Below are 16180 nucleotides of genomic sequence, written 5' to 3' on the forward strand. Positions count from 1 at the left end.
TTCCTTATCCATATCACCATAACTCCCTTATTATCATCACCTGTAGAGAAAAACTTCGTTATCCATATCACTATATTCTTCATCATTATTCATTACCATTCATTATCATCTGCCAAAAAGTCACTTCATTATTCATTATACAACTATTCATAGTATAGAGTTCCTTATTTCTAGCATATTTCATCACTAAAACTAAGATGTGTATTTCTGTCTGACAGCCTGCATCAATCGCCTCGTATTCTGAAAGAAAAAATTAGTTAACACTGCTATCATACGATGTGTATAGTACATTATTGTTAATGCTTGTTAATTCTGATCCATTTACTCTTCGTGACGAGGTATTGTATCTTTTTTCGTTCATTCCGAAGGTGAAATTCCCATTTCTGTTTAATTTATTTCTTTTATACGTTATTTCTTTCTGAAAATGATAAACAATGATTAATGTCTTGCATTTAAACCATATACCCATTAAATAAAATCTGGTTTCTAGTGATATAGTTGAGCATACAGCACAGCATGACAGAAAACGTAATATGTCAAAAACATAGACAGTGTGCAGGTGCAAAAAATGTACACAGAGTATCACAATGTAGCAGCAAAAAAAAAAAAAAAAAAAAAAAAAAAAAATCTAAAATAGTCACTATGTTGAGATATCATAAGGCAAAATGTCAAAGTCAACTGGTGCTTGTTATATCTTAAATATTTCGTAGTGCATACAAACAAAACAGTAAAACAATCATACATACATGAAAAATGGAAAATGTACACGGTCTGATTTGTAACAACAAGAAAAGTGACTGCTAACCTTACCTTGCCGGGCACTTGCCAATAAAAAATACGATAATCATCAGTAAGTAATCACATAAATATAATTGCATAAGTGGTCATAAAATGTGTAAGTTCATCTGGAAAAATGTGCATGGCCTGATGTGTAACGACAAGAAAAGCGACCTGCTAACCCTTACCTTGCTGGCCACTTGCTAAGAAAAAATACGATAATCATCAGTAAGTGTTCATGTGAATATAATTGCATAAGTGGTCATAAAAAAATCAGGAAATAGCATTACAGCGTCATAAATCATAAAGTATGTTCATTCAATAAAGGGTTTGATGTTGAAGATATGGTGAGTCCCTTTGGTTTTTTTGGTTCTCAAAGTTTCGACTTGTACTACATTAGGGTGAGGAATGCTGCGAATTCGATATGGACCTGCATATAGAAGCTCTAATTTACTACATCTACTTTTTCCCCTATTAGATAAATAATGTGTGCGTACTAATATCTTCTGTCCAATGTGAAAGTCACGGCGTGTACAAACCTGTTTTTGCTGTCTTCTCCGGCGCTCTGCGGCACGATTGATGTTGTTCAGCGCAATGTCAATTATTTCATGGTGTCTTAGTCGACGAGATGTAGGAAGGGTTACTAATTCTTTAATTTTGTTAGGTGGTTCAACATTTTTCAGTATAACAGTCGGAGATAGCAAAAACCTCTATTAGTTCTGGGAATCGGACCAAAAATATCTACAGCGGCCATGTGTCTCAATTTAACAGGTACAATGGGATGTAATGGAAGAATATGTGAAGTCGTATCTGACTTAGCTTTCTGGAAGATTTTACATGAGGCTAAAACTCGTCGAATACGTTTCCCCATGTTGGTAAAATAACAGTTCTGTCTCAGTACAAGAAAACATTCTCTGGCTCCGTAATGTGCGTAACTTAAATGAGTATACCAGATTAATTTGTTAACAAGTTCGTCAGGAATGCATAATAACCAATTGTTGCTGTCAGGGTGAGAGCGGCGAAACAGAATGTTATTGTGTACAGTGTAATGGTTTCTAATGGTAATATTATTCCTATCTTGCCAAAGGTGTTTAATTTCTTTCCACACGTTGTCTTTACTCTGCTCTTGTGCTATGTCTTGTAATGACGACGAAATGAAATTCTCAAATGCAACTTGTTGAATGTGCATGACGCTGAAATTTGCTTTGCAGAAGTTGGTTGCGATGTCATGCTGATTGTTGCTGAGAGAACGGGATTGTGCGTCTGCTACAATATTTCGTGTACCGGGGATGTGAACAATTGTAAAATTAAATTCCTGCAAATAAAGTTTCCATCCGCTTAATCTGTCGTGTGTAAATTTAGCGGAAAGTAAAAACTGTATAACTCTATGATCTGTGTAAACGGTCGTATGTCTTCCATAAAGAAAATGCCGAAATCTCGTAAATGCCCATACAACACATAATGTTTCAAGTTCAGTAACAGAATAATTGCGTTCAGCAGGTGACAGAATGCGACTTGCAAAGACGATGTTTTTAATTACTGTATTGCCATCTTCTTCAATTTCCTGAAAAATGTGTACGCCTAAAGTAGTGTTAGAACTGTCGGTGGCAATGGAAAAATTTCTAGTAAGATCTGGATGTGACAAAAGTGGTGCATTCAACAAGGCATGTTTCAAATAACATTTTCGTGAACAAGATTCTGTGTATCTGAAGTATTGCTTACGTTGCTGGAAGATGCAACCTATACTGTATCTAGTCAAATTCTATCTGACGTGCTATTATTTTCAGGAGGATGCTGTGGCATTTCGACTATTTGTACTGTTCTGTTATTTCTTCCTGACGTATTACGTTCGGGATGATATCTACAGTCTGGTTCATTTATGATAATATGTTGTTGCGGATGATTTTGCTGTTGATAAGACCGACTGTTATTAAACGTACACTGAAAACTGTGCTCATCACTTTTACGTCTGTCATGATAGGCATTTCTATACGGTGCATTGCTATAGGAATTGAAATGATGTGTTTTCTGTATGTACCGATTTCCTTGTTGCTGTGCGTTACTATTTGTTGGAGCTGACGCTATACGTGTAGGTGGCGAAACATTAAAGCTTGGTTGACCTTGCAGACTGCATTGTTGGTTAGGTATGCTAACCGGCTGATTTTGATGCTGTTGTTAAGAAAAACCTCTATTGTTACCAAAATGCGTTCGCTGTTGCCGATAATTTTACACATACTGATGATAAAAATTTTGTTTGTTACTAAAATTATGCTGGTAGTTCTGGAGTGCCTAATGAAAATTGTCACTTTCGGTATAACTTGACTTATCGGGTTTTCTTTACTCATTCTTAATTCTAGATAGATCGATAGTTGAAGAGCTGTTTTAATATATATAAAGGATAGTAGAAGAGAAGGCAGCAGTCCAGAAAACTAAAGATGAAACAGCACTACTACGGCTCAGGGCCCTGTGCACGCTACGGCACATATTCATTAAAGCATAATGAATCCCCTGAGGTCAATTACGCGCTACAAATAAATTTCAGTTTCTGCGTTACAGGCAATACCGGTGAAAATTCAAAAGCAAATCGCTGTATCCACGCTAATTCTAGTTTCTGCATTACACGAAATGCTGGTAAAAATTCAAGAGCAAATTGTCGTATCCAGTTCAAAGCATGTACCTGTGCTCTGTCATTTTTAAATACCTTAGATTTTTTTTGCGGATAAAAATTGCTTATAATCAACGTTATCGTTACTGAATTTATAAACAGGTTTAGGTTTGTGTGAGAATCTGTTTGTCTGTGACACTTCGTATTCTAAGTCACGTAGTCTCTGTAAATTACCTAAATTACACTGGCTGTGTGAATGTGACAAATGTTCGGAATGTGCCGTATGCTGTGACGTGTTAGTGACTGTAACATTTTTCATTTCTGTCACTTTAATACGTTCGTCAATTTGGTTGTTCTGTTGTTCACATTTCTTATCGACTTCCATATCTAGAGTGTGTGAAAGTTCTGGTGACTTTAAATTAAACTCGTCGTGTATCTGTATTGCGTTTTCAGAGCATTGTTCAGTGACTGCACTAATTTCATCTCTAACTGATTCTGTTGTGGTTACATGTGTATTATTTAATTCTTGTGCAACTGATCTAATTACTTCACTATTGTTCTTAACACAAGCCTCAATTTCATCACGTAATTGTTCTTTAGTATCATGACGTTGCACAGTAACAGCTGTTCGTTAAGGTTGTCGTGTTTTTCATTCGACAGTTTGAAACTTTCATTAAGTTGTTTGATCGACCTGTCATATTTTTCATTGAATTGATTGCAATGGTTGTCGAAATTTTCATTAAGTTGTTTGAAACTGTTGCTTAGTTCTTCACTGAATTGTTTGAAATTTTCATTACGTTGTTTGTACGATTCATTAATTTGTAGCAGTAATGCCATAACTTGATCCCAGCTAAAATTAGCAACTCTGTTCTCTGTGCTGTTTGGTGGCGTACCTGCAATTGTCACGTTTTGTGTATCCATTTGGATATTCTGTGATTCTTGAAAAGGTTTGCCAATCGGATGTGCACTGTTAGTCACTACACCGGAATTAAATAAATTTGACGTATTCTGATTACACTGTTCATTTTCGTTAGAAACATTTATCTGTTCGTTACGTAAATTTTGCAAACCGGGTGTGTCAAGCTGGGCAGCGTTCATTGTAACAGAACGTCCCGCGTCTTCAATTGTCGTTAAATTAACAGAGGACACAATTGAATTTATTTGTTCATCATTAGGATCAAAATCATTACTAGTGGTCGGTACGCACTGATTGTCTATAAATGGAGGATTGTCATCATTACACTGAGTGTAGCAAATATTATCGGTCAAATTATTCGAGTCGGCTATTTCACTCAGTGTACATCGCGATGTACTGTTAACAGTTTTTCGCGGCATTTTTCACAAATCAAAATTAAGCACATATGAAACAAGGACAATGCAAAAATGCAACAAACACAATTACAAGAAAGAGCAACAAATTGCCGATGATCTGTGAAAGCAAGATTGACAAATTAGTAAATGCGTTGCGCCAGATGCAAACTACATTTAAGTAAATAAGAGCAGATATATGACTACTTCTCAGAAGATCCACAAAGAAATACGATTCTGGCCGGATGTCGAAAAGTGTAACCTCCCCACAAAAATATTAAATAATGAATTTCGAATATATTGTAACATCTGAACAAAATTAGTTCCGATTTATTATCTCCGTGCAGAAATGCATTCACATTTGATGAACTCACAAAATTCAATTCCTAAACCCCGAAATAAAAAAAAAGGAAAATTCAGTAACCTGGTAAATTTTATGACGACAGCAGCGCTGCGCCACGGCCCTGTACTCTGAATAAAAAAAACAAAAATTCTTACCTCAATAAAACTGCGAATATATCTGCTCTTATATAAAAAAATTTTTTGGCACAGCACCGTGCAATGCTGGCCTATGCTTTGTGACTCATGAAAGGAATTAATTATTCATTAGATAAAATCTTTAAATTGAAATGAATGCTTTTTTTTAAAAAAAAATACTTTATATTATAAGAATTATTATTGGGGCATTTTTTTAAAAGGGATGACAGTGAACATACATTACAATATATGCGCAAGGCTGCTTCTTTACCTTCTACAATAATACTCATCCTCCAGAGTCCCGACCAGAGCAAACCGCAGACACGTGCAGACTACCGCCGACTACTGAAGACTAACGCAGACTACTGAAGACTACTGCAGACTAGCACAGACTACTGCCGACAAGCGACAAGCAACAACTAACTACATACTGCTCTCTGGTCAGAGATTCTCCTATGCCTTGCCTATTGCAGGCAGCGCATATAGCACATACCTCTTACACCATTAAGTTGGGGTTCAGCAGAGTATGCCGGCCGGTGTGGTCGTGCGGTTCTAGGAGCTTCAGTCTGGAACCGCGTGACCGCTACGGTCGCAGGTTCGAATCCTGCCTGGGGCATGGATGTGTGTGATGTCCTTAGCTTAGTTAGGTTTAAGGAAATAATAATTAAATGAATGTTAAATAAAATATGAATTTAGAATATTGTAACCTCGGAACAAAATTGGCTCCCATTTATAATCTCTGTGCAGAAATGCATTCACATTTGATGTACTCACAAAATTCAATTCCTAAACCCCGAAATAATAAAAAAATATTCAATAACCTGGTAAATTTTATGACGACATGCGATGTTTCCGCTGCCTGCAACAGGCAAGACTTAGGAGAGTCTCTGACCAGAGAGCAGCATGTAGTTAGTTCTTGCTTGTCGCTAGTCGGCATTAGTCTGTGCTAGTCTGCAGTAGTCTGCGTGAGTCGGCAGTAGTGTGGGATAGTCTGCGCGTGTCTGCGCTTGTCGGCAGTCCGCTCTGGTCGGGACTCTGGGGGATGTGTATTATTGTAGAAGGTAAAGAAGCAGACTTGCGCATATCTACTAATGTATGTGAAGTATCATCTAATTTCTTTTAAAAAACGACTTCACATATTCCTCCATTACATCCCATTGTACCTGTTAAATTGAGACACATGGCCGTTGTAGACATTTTTGGTCCAATTCCCAGAACTAATAGAGGTTTTTGCTACATCTTTGTCGCTGTTGAACTCACTTCAAAATTTGTTACCTTCACTCCGTTACGCAAAGCTACTGCTAAAACTGTTTCGAAAGCATTTGTAAAACATTTTCTATTTCATGTAGGGCATGTATTGAAAGTAATTTCCGACAATGGACCACAGGTTCGATCTGCTATATGGACACGTATGTTACGAGCTACAACCATTTCTCCGATCTATATATCCAGGTACCATGCTTCTTCGAACCCTTGTGAACGATTAATGAAAGAAATTGGTAAACTGTGTAGAATATACTGCCATAAAAGACATATTGATTGGGTCACACACATACTCTCATTCCAGGATGTAATTAATTCCATACCAAATGAATCTACTATGCTATCTCCGTCTGTTATACTGAAAAATGTTGAACCACGTAACAAAATTAAAGAATTAGTAACCCTTCCTACATCTCGTCGACTAAGACACCATGAAATAATTGACATTGCGCTGAACAACATCAATCGTGCCGCAGAGCGCCGGAGAAGACAGCAAAAACAGGTTTGTACACGCCGTGACTTTCACATTGGACAGAAGATATTGGTACGCACACATTATTTATCTAATAGAGGAAAAAGTAGATGTAGTAAATTAGAGCTTCTATATGCTGGTCCATATCGAATTCGCAGCATTCCTCACCCCAATGTAGTAAACGTCGAAACATTGACAACCAGAAAAACCAAAGGGAATCACCATATCTCCAACATCAAACCCTTTATTGAATGAACATACTTTATGATGATGTAATGCCATTTCCTGATTTTTTTTATGAGCACTAATGCAATTATATTCACATGAACACTTACTTATGATTATCGTATTTTTTCTTGGCAAGTGCCTGGCAAGGTAAGGTTAGCAGATCGCTTTTCTTGTCGTTACACATCAGACCATGCACATTTTTGCAGATAAACTTACATATTTTATGTCCAATTATGCGATGCTATTTAGTGACCTATTAATTTTATCAAAATCTTTCTCCATAAAAGGCCTCAACTCTAGCCTCTATCAACTACACAACATACAAGCTGAACAAAGAGAAGCATTTGCTGTTGTTACACATCAGACCGTGCACATTTTCCATTTTTTATGTGTGTATGATTGTTTTAATGTTTTGTTTGTATCAACTATGCAATATTTAAGATATAACAAACACAAGTTACCTTTGACATTTTGCTTTATGATATATCTACATCGTGACTATTTTTACATTTTTTTTTTTTTTTTTTTTTTTTTTTTTTTTTTTTTTTTTTTTTTTTTTTTTTTTGCTGCTACATTGCGATACTCTGTGTACATTTTTGCATCTGAACACTGTCTATGTTTTTTGACATGTTACGTTTTCTGTCATGCTATGCTGTATGCTCAATTATATCACTAGAAACCAGATTTTATTTAATGGGTATATGATTTAAATGCAAGACATTAATCATTGTTCATCATTTTCAGAAAGAAATAACGTGTAAAAGAAATAAATTAAACAGAAATGGGAATTTCACCTTCGGAATGAACGACAGAAGATGCAATACCTCGTCACGAAGAGTAAATGGATCAGAATTAACAAGTTTTAACAAGAATATACTGTACACATCGTATGATAGCAGTGCTAACTAATTTTTCTTTCAGAATACGAGGCGATTGATGCAGGCTGTCAGACAGAACTACACATCTTAGTTTTAGTGATGAAATATGCTAGAAATAAGGAACTCTATACTATGAATAGTTGCATAATGAATAATGAAGTGACTTTTTTTGCAGATGATAATGAATGATGATGAATAGTGATGCAGAATATGCTAATATGGATAATGAAGTTTTTCTTTGCAGGTGATGATAGTAATGATAATGAAGTTTTTCTTTGCAGATGAAGTTTGTATATTTACTGTTAGTTAAGAAATAATATTTAGTTATTTAAGTATTTGTTGCAGTTAGTTTTGACAGTATGTCTTATGTCGCATGGTATGATGACTGAAGCTTTTGGAAAGGACAGCTAGAGAACATATATATTTAATACACATTCCATTACCTGTTAATTCGAAGTTCACTACTTTTCAGCATAATATGCGTTTCCTCTTTCAGCTTAATAGTCCATTTTGTATTTTTTTCCAGGAGAAGCTATTCATGAAATTAATGTGCTATAAGCAGTTGGTCATTAAACTTGCATTTTGTTTTACCCATCTGTGTGTGTCATTAATGAACGTGATCACATATACTTTCTTTGTTTCATACCCTTGCTACAGCTGACTCATGACGAATGACGTTACAAATCTTCATTTGCAGCAATAAGTCAAATGCAAATATTGTTATGCCCCAGCAATTAATTATCGATGCCAACGCAATGCATTGCTAGCACAAAAAAAAGTATTACCAGTCCCAAATAATAATACCAATTTAAGAGAGTTATGAGTAATACTGAATGATGTTTTCTAATCACAGACTTTGAGTAATAGTTACAGAGTGGTACATTTTAAGTATGTCTTATGTCACTTGAATGATGAGTTCTGACTAATAGTAAATGATATTTTGTAATAATGCATGCATGCTACACTCTTTAACTCCTGTTTTGAATGATGACTTCTGATGGTTTGTAACTGGCCTCTGAGTGCCAATAATTATTTTTAAATATGTCATATGTCACTTGAATGATGAAAAATGTTTTGTTATATTCAATACTTGCTGACCAATGAATGCCACTGTTTCTTATATTTTAAATTTATATTATGTCACTTTCATGCTATATATATGAATACCAGTAGCTTGATGCTACACTCTTTAACTCCTGTTTTGAATGATCACTGGCCACTGAGTGCCAATAATTATTTTTAAATATGTCATATGTCACTTGAATGATGAAAAATGTTTTGTAATACTCAGTACTTGCTGGCCAACGAATGCCACTGTTTCTTATATTTTAAATTTGTATTATGTCACTTTTATGGTATATATATATATACATATATATATATATATATATATATATATATATATATATATATGAATACTAGTAGCTTGATGCTACACTCATTAGCTCCTGTTTTGAATGATGACTTCTGATGGTTTGTAACTGGTCAATGAGTGTCAATGTTCTCTGTAAACAATTAACATATGAACATTATTCTGTAATACTTCATACATGGTACAGAAATGTTCAGTAACTGGGCGATGAGTGCCTCCAATTAATCAAATCAGTTGATAGACTAGTAATTATCACTGATGACTGGCATAACACTTAATGTCCTTCACCTTCTGATCTAATTACCAGAAATTACTGTAATATCCGTTTGTCCTGTCTATGCTCATGATCATGGAGCACTATATTTGGTTTTCGCACTAATTCTACGTTGGTGTACCTTACAAGAACGTGGTGTTGACACGACATGCTGTCCACCACCTTGAGCGATGGAGATGTTATTATGGTCCCACTGTTTGGTGTACCTAATGTACTACCAAAATGATAACATGGAATATTAATACGACATTTAAGTCTCTTGGCTACACTGATTAATACCTCAGGGAAAAGAACTTCAGATTGTCTCACTTGGTGTTGTGCTTCTGTAGAAAGATATGGACTTTCAGTGCAGCTGCGTGCAACCTAATGTGCTACAACCATGATGCAATCCTTCCCTTTCCTATCCTAGTTCTTGTAAAATAGTAAAAAAAAACTATAGTGCGTGTGCACTTTATGTCATTTGTTAATATGATTTGTATTCATTGCGTATACATTTCGTGATTTCCTGATATGTTCTGTACTACAGTGCCTGTGCACTTTTGCCATTTGTTAATATGTTTTGTACTCATTGTGTATACATTTTGTCATTGCTTGATATGTTCTGTACTCAGTGCATGTGCACTATATTTTATTTCATGTTCGCACTTATATATATGTATATATTCTGTGATTGCAAACTTAGTTAATTAGGAAAAATTTGTTGCTCATGGCAAGTCCAATTTTTGCCCCCCCCCCCCCCCCCACCCAGTGGAGGGTTATGTAAGAGGTATCCGATGTATGCGCTGCCTGCAACAGGCAAGACTTAGGAGAGTCTCTGACCAGAGAGCAGTATGTAGTTAGTTGTTGCTTGTCGCTAGTCGGCATTAGTCTGTGCTAGTCTGCAGTAGTCTGCGTGAGTCGGCGATAGTATGCAGTAGTGTGCGTGAGTCGGCAGTAGTGTGGGGTAGTCTGCGCGTGTCTGCGCTTGTCGGCAGTCTGCTCTGGTCGGGACTCTGGAGGATGAGTATTATTGTAGAAGGTAAAGAAGCAGCCTTGCGCATATATTGTAATGTATGTGAACTGTCATCTAATTTCTTTTAAAAAATGCCCCAATAATAATTTTTATAATATAAAGTAATTTTTTAGAAAAAGCATTCATTTCAATTTAAAGATTTTATCCAATGGATAATTAATTCCTTTCATGAGTCACAAAGCATAGGCCAGCATTGCACGGAGCTGTGCCAAAAAAAATTTTTATATAAGAGCAGATATATTCGCAGTTTTTATTGAGGTAAGAATTTTTTTTTTTTTTTTTTTTAATTCAGAGTACAGAGCCGCGGCGCAGCGCTGCTGTCGTCATAAAATTTACCAGGTTATTGAATTTTCCTTTTTTTTATTTCGGGGTTTAGGAATTGAATTTTGTGAGTTCATCAAATGCGAATGCATTTCTGCACGGAGATAATAAATCGGAACTAATTTTGTTCACAGGTTACAATATTTAAAATTCATTTAATTCTTATTATTATTTTGTGGGGAGGTTACAATGTATGTTATTCTATCAGCAGGTGGACGGACCTTAGATTAATTCTAACGTTTGTGACTGTGCGGTTTCTCCTTTCGTCGGCGGTTTGGAATATAGTTATGCTTACGACGGCGTCTTTCACTTCAACGTTCTAATAAAGATGAACTAAATTTAAACGGATCCAAGAAAATACTAGTATACCACTAAATCGATGAAGTTTGTCCACATGCCATACATGCACACATAGCTGAAATACCACGGGAAAATAAACTTAACTTTTGTTTTCGTTACAAAACATTTGCACCTTCTTGCTGCAGCGTGATAGTCACGATGCTGCGCAATGTACAACCGCCACACTTATTCATGATGTACAAGACACGCAGAGGTCACTCCGCGCCTATATCTTGGCTTCTCGCTGGAATCGTCGCGTGTCACCTCAGGCTGGAAAGTCCCCTGGACGCCTATTCACCTCGACGGAAACAGCTTCCTTACTCCTACCCGCTTACAACAAGCTTGTCCGCCCTCCTCTGGGTTATAGGTGTGCGGTGTATGTGTTCCGCCTCAGATGTGACTGAGAGAGGACAAGTCCAAAGAAGGGTAGCTCGTTTTGTATTATCGTTAAGTAGGGGAGGGAGAGTGTTACAGTCATGATGCATGAATCGGGTCGGCAATCATTAGAATGAAGACGTTTTCCATTGCGGCACGATCTTGTTCTGGACTTTAAATCACCAACTTTCTCCTGCGATTGCGAAAATATTGTGTTCGAATCCATTTACATAGTGAGCAATTATCCACCATTATAAAATAAGGTAAAGCAGACCTGGCACAGCAAGATTTGTGTGCTCGTTTTTCTCGCGACCCGTTCGACAGTGGAACGGTACAGAAGTAGCTTGAAGATGGTTCGAAGAAACCTCTGACAGGCATTTAAATGTGAATTGGAGAGTAATCATGAAGATGTAGAAGCAGATGTACGCTATGACCTCACCTACTGCCTTATGAAGTAGTCTGATGCAGCGCCACAGTCCTGTGTTGTCGTGACCGATCCTCTCCTTCTGCTTAGGCTTCGTGCTCTCCAAGGTTGTTTTAATACAACTTGCGTTCCTGCTGTCACTTTTGGTTTTATCTCCTGTTCTTCTAGAGTGTAGTAACGACTGAAGTTGTACAAAGGTTAACGCACTGAATGCACATCCAGGAGGATGTCGGTTCAGCGTCACTGATCTCCTTGTTTCGTAGGTTTGCTTATTCGCCTAAGACATAGGTCGGAATGACTCCTTGGTACGGGTCACACCTGATTCGAATTTCCATCCCGTGGATGGGACGCTAAAGAATCATCTTTATCTTCTCTGAATTCGTATAACAACTTCACGAGCTTTCGTTGTGTCTGGAAACATTACCTCGGTTTTTTTGTGCCCTTTTGAGGTGAAACAAAATTTTGTCGCCTGACTTTCACATTTATTTTTTTCTACACGATTTCAAGTAATTAAGCATTAAGCACTTCACATTCATTTTGTTCTCATTTAGAAATTGTTTGCCAAGAAGCCGTCTAGGTCGCTTCCATCTGTGGTGAAGCTCTCTTTTGAAGCCATTTCCTAACAAGGATATTGAAACAAGGTGGATCTTTCCGATCCCTGACCATTTCGTTTATCACATACTGGTCTAAGGCGTTTTGTACAATGCATTAACCCCAAGTATTGCACAGGAAGGCCATTGGCAGATCGGAGGGAGGTGACACTCAAACAAGGCAGGTGGTTAAATTTCCGATTTTCACAGAGTACTGAACGAGTTGGCGCAGAGATGACATTCTGGATTCATGCGCAGGAGGATGGCGATTCAAACCCCCCAGCTTGTTATCCACATTCAAATTTTGTCCCTAAGCCTCTTAAGCCGGGTACCAGCGTAGTTGCTTTGAAAAGGCTTCGACAATTTTCTTCCCTATACTTCTCCAGCGGAAGCTTGTGATCCGTCCGTATGAGCTCGTAGTAGGCAGCGTCTTAAGCCTTAGTTTTGCTTCTGTCTCACATATAGTGAGAGTAGTCCGAACCACTTGTTCGACATGAGTGGCTTGACGATCGCTAAATACTGTCATTTATTTCTGTGCTATGAAATCCACCACGACGTCGTCCCGGCTGTGGACTGGCCTTGCTATGGCCGCCAGGAAGGCCGCATCGTAGACGACCACATCAGGATGGAGCTATGCAGGTGGGCAGCCAGCCAACTATGCACCACCCACAGCGCTGGACTCGTCATTTTATAGAGACGGTTTCAAATTCCCATCAGCCTATCCGCATTTTATTTGTCTGGAGTTTCTGTGAATCGTTTTAGGTGAATGCCTGGTCAGTTTTCTCAACCAATCCACAACCGATTTCTTTCCCTATCCTTATCCTCTGACATAGTTTCGTTACAGATGAACTCGATGCCTATGATAAGTTAAATTCTGCCCTTCCTTGCACAGTATTTTTAAAGGAGGTCATTGGAAGACAGATCTGTCAATTGAATCACGGTTTACACAGCAAAAATATTGTAGATATGAATTTTGATTTCGAAACCCAGGCCCCGTTATCTTTTATCACAAATATGTTAGGACCCATGGAGAGTGTCGCTGTCTCGTGAAGAGTGGCTCACAGCGTATATATATCTGGTTCGGGCACGAGTGCAGATTTTCAAAAACTTCGCCGTAGTTGCAAAATAAATAAATGAGTTCCACACAAGTCTAAAACAAAGGTAACAACTGTAGATAACCTAATGAAACGTTGCTACACTTATGGCCACAAAAGTAGCAACATTACAAAGGAGAGCAAGTAACGACCTATTTTCTATTGTCCGTATAGAGTACAGAAGAAACCAATGAGATTAAATTTGTAGGTGCTGTACTTCTAGTAGGTCTCTGAATAATTTGTGCAGTGTCGTGGTGCAGCACTGCGACAGGCTACCGCTGGACAGTAAGCTTCCTGTGGCATCACATGGGTCATACCAACATGTATACAAAAGGACTTTGAGACAGGCTACCTATACTCAGCGGGAAACTGCAGCGCATAGCAGTAATAGTCAGAGCAGGAAGGGTGGTGTCACCACACCAGCGCAAATCTCGTGTTATGAGCCGCGTGATTGGGTGCAGCGTTTTAATATAACAAATGTGCACAGATTCATGTAAATAATGGCTGATTTTCAGGCAGAGGCATTTAGAGTCCAGCAGCAGCTGCACAAGACCAGTGCCATACTAGACTGGGCATCGTCAGCTGCAGCCGTAGGCTGGAGACAGCGACCGGCCAATGGCTCCCTCCGCTGAGCTTCATTGTGGGACTTAGCGCCGCAGCACCACTAACCTGCCATCTGCGTCTACCGCCAGCCGACTCCTGCCAGCAGTCTGCTTTGCCTTCGCGGTGGACGTCGCCTTGCCTGACACACGAATGTGCGAGCATCGGCCAATGCAGAACGCCGTCACAGAGCAACATGGAACGCCACTGACATCAAGGCTGTGGTCCGCTGTCAGGTCATAGGCCGACACTGTGCCCGACGTCATCATAGCACAGCACAGATTGTTCCTTCCCTCCGGAGTGGAAACTCCAACTACGAGCCTTCACCAGCCTGGGTTGCGAGAGTGGGCCGCATCTGCCTTACGCTGCTATCGACGTACTGAGTATCTGAAAGTAATAAAGTAAGTACTGTTTCTCGGTCATCCGTGTTTCTACAGGGCGCCATCAGCACTCATCAGTGCTTTGGAGGTATACAGGGTGTGAAAATTAATACATGGAGACCACTGACAGAAACTATAACTTGGCTAGGCATCAGATCTAACTGAACTGGGATGACAGATGTGGCTACATCTCTCCACGCTGCTTCACCTTTATATCAACATGCTGGCCTGGGCAACAACCCGAGTACCGCCTGAATCGATCTAGGGTATGATAGTACGCGAAACATACGGTTTCATGTTGCTGAAGTGCAACATGGAAAAGTCTGTGTTAAGACATGACGACTGGTCTTTACGTGTCAGAATTGTAAAGACTGCTATCCCAAACGCCAGTTACGGGAGCCAGACTTGGTCACCTTGTACACCCAATGACACCACATACTATCACGCCAGTTACCGAGCCATATGATTATAAAGACTGCATTAGAGCAACATTAGCTGTACTCGGAGCATCCACACAGGGATCCGCCCATTTTCAAGCTGTGTACAGAACCGAAACTTGTTTAGAAAGAAGATGTGGTGCCACTGCTGTATCCGGTGAACACCACTGTCAATGTGCCACTCCCTGCTGTTGCGTCAACAGAAGAAGCAACAGCGGTCGCTGTGCTGGCAGCCGGTCATGCTCTAAACTTGGTCGTGCTGTCTTTGCGGATACTTCTCCTGCTTGAGACAAGACCATTTCTTGATTCAAGGTACATTTTATTGGTGTATCATTCTGAATAGCCGATAAACAATATGTCTGTCCTCTTGGGCGCCACTCACGTCTGGCTGTTGTGAACCCACATGGCCCCTTCCAAAACCAACGATTCCGTTTTCACATACCAGTTGTGTGATTTCGACCAACACGAACAGCAACGTCTTGGAGCAACAAACTCTGTCTTCATAGACCATGATATTGCCGCTAATTCCGACACGTGTGGGAAGACCTTACTCCTTCATACACGAGGCGTAAAACGACCAGCATTCAAATGCGACTACTGAATGAGGAACCCACTTTTACACATTATACTGATGGTATTCCTCCTGCCTGTCTGCTGAAGCTTTGCTGAAATGCTACTTATTTCAATATCGAAGCATACAGTACAAGTCATGTGGATTTGATGATTTTGCTTGTCATCTTCACAATGTTCGAATATTAATGACTAGCAGTGTGTATGTATGCATATTGCTTACAATGAAGACGACGTGACGTCTATATGACCTACTGACGAAATACAGGGTGTCCGAAAAGCCTTTCCCTGATTACATAAATTGATAACTCAGGCTAGAAGTAAGATACAAATATGAAACTTGTGTCGAATTGTTGACAACTATCAAAGTTCTTTTTTCTGTTT

The sequence above is a fragment of the Schistocerca piceifrons genome, chromosome 8 (assembly GCF_021461385.2).
Source record: "Schistocerca piceifrons isolate TAMUIC-IGC-003096 chromosome 8, iqSchPice1.1, whole genome shotgun sequence".
In the NCBI taxonomy this organism is placed as follows: domain Eukaryota; kingdom Metazoa; phylum Arthropoda; class Insecta; order Orthoptera; family Acrididae; genus Schistocerca; species Schistocerca piceifrons.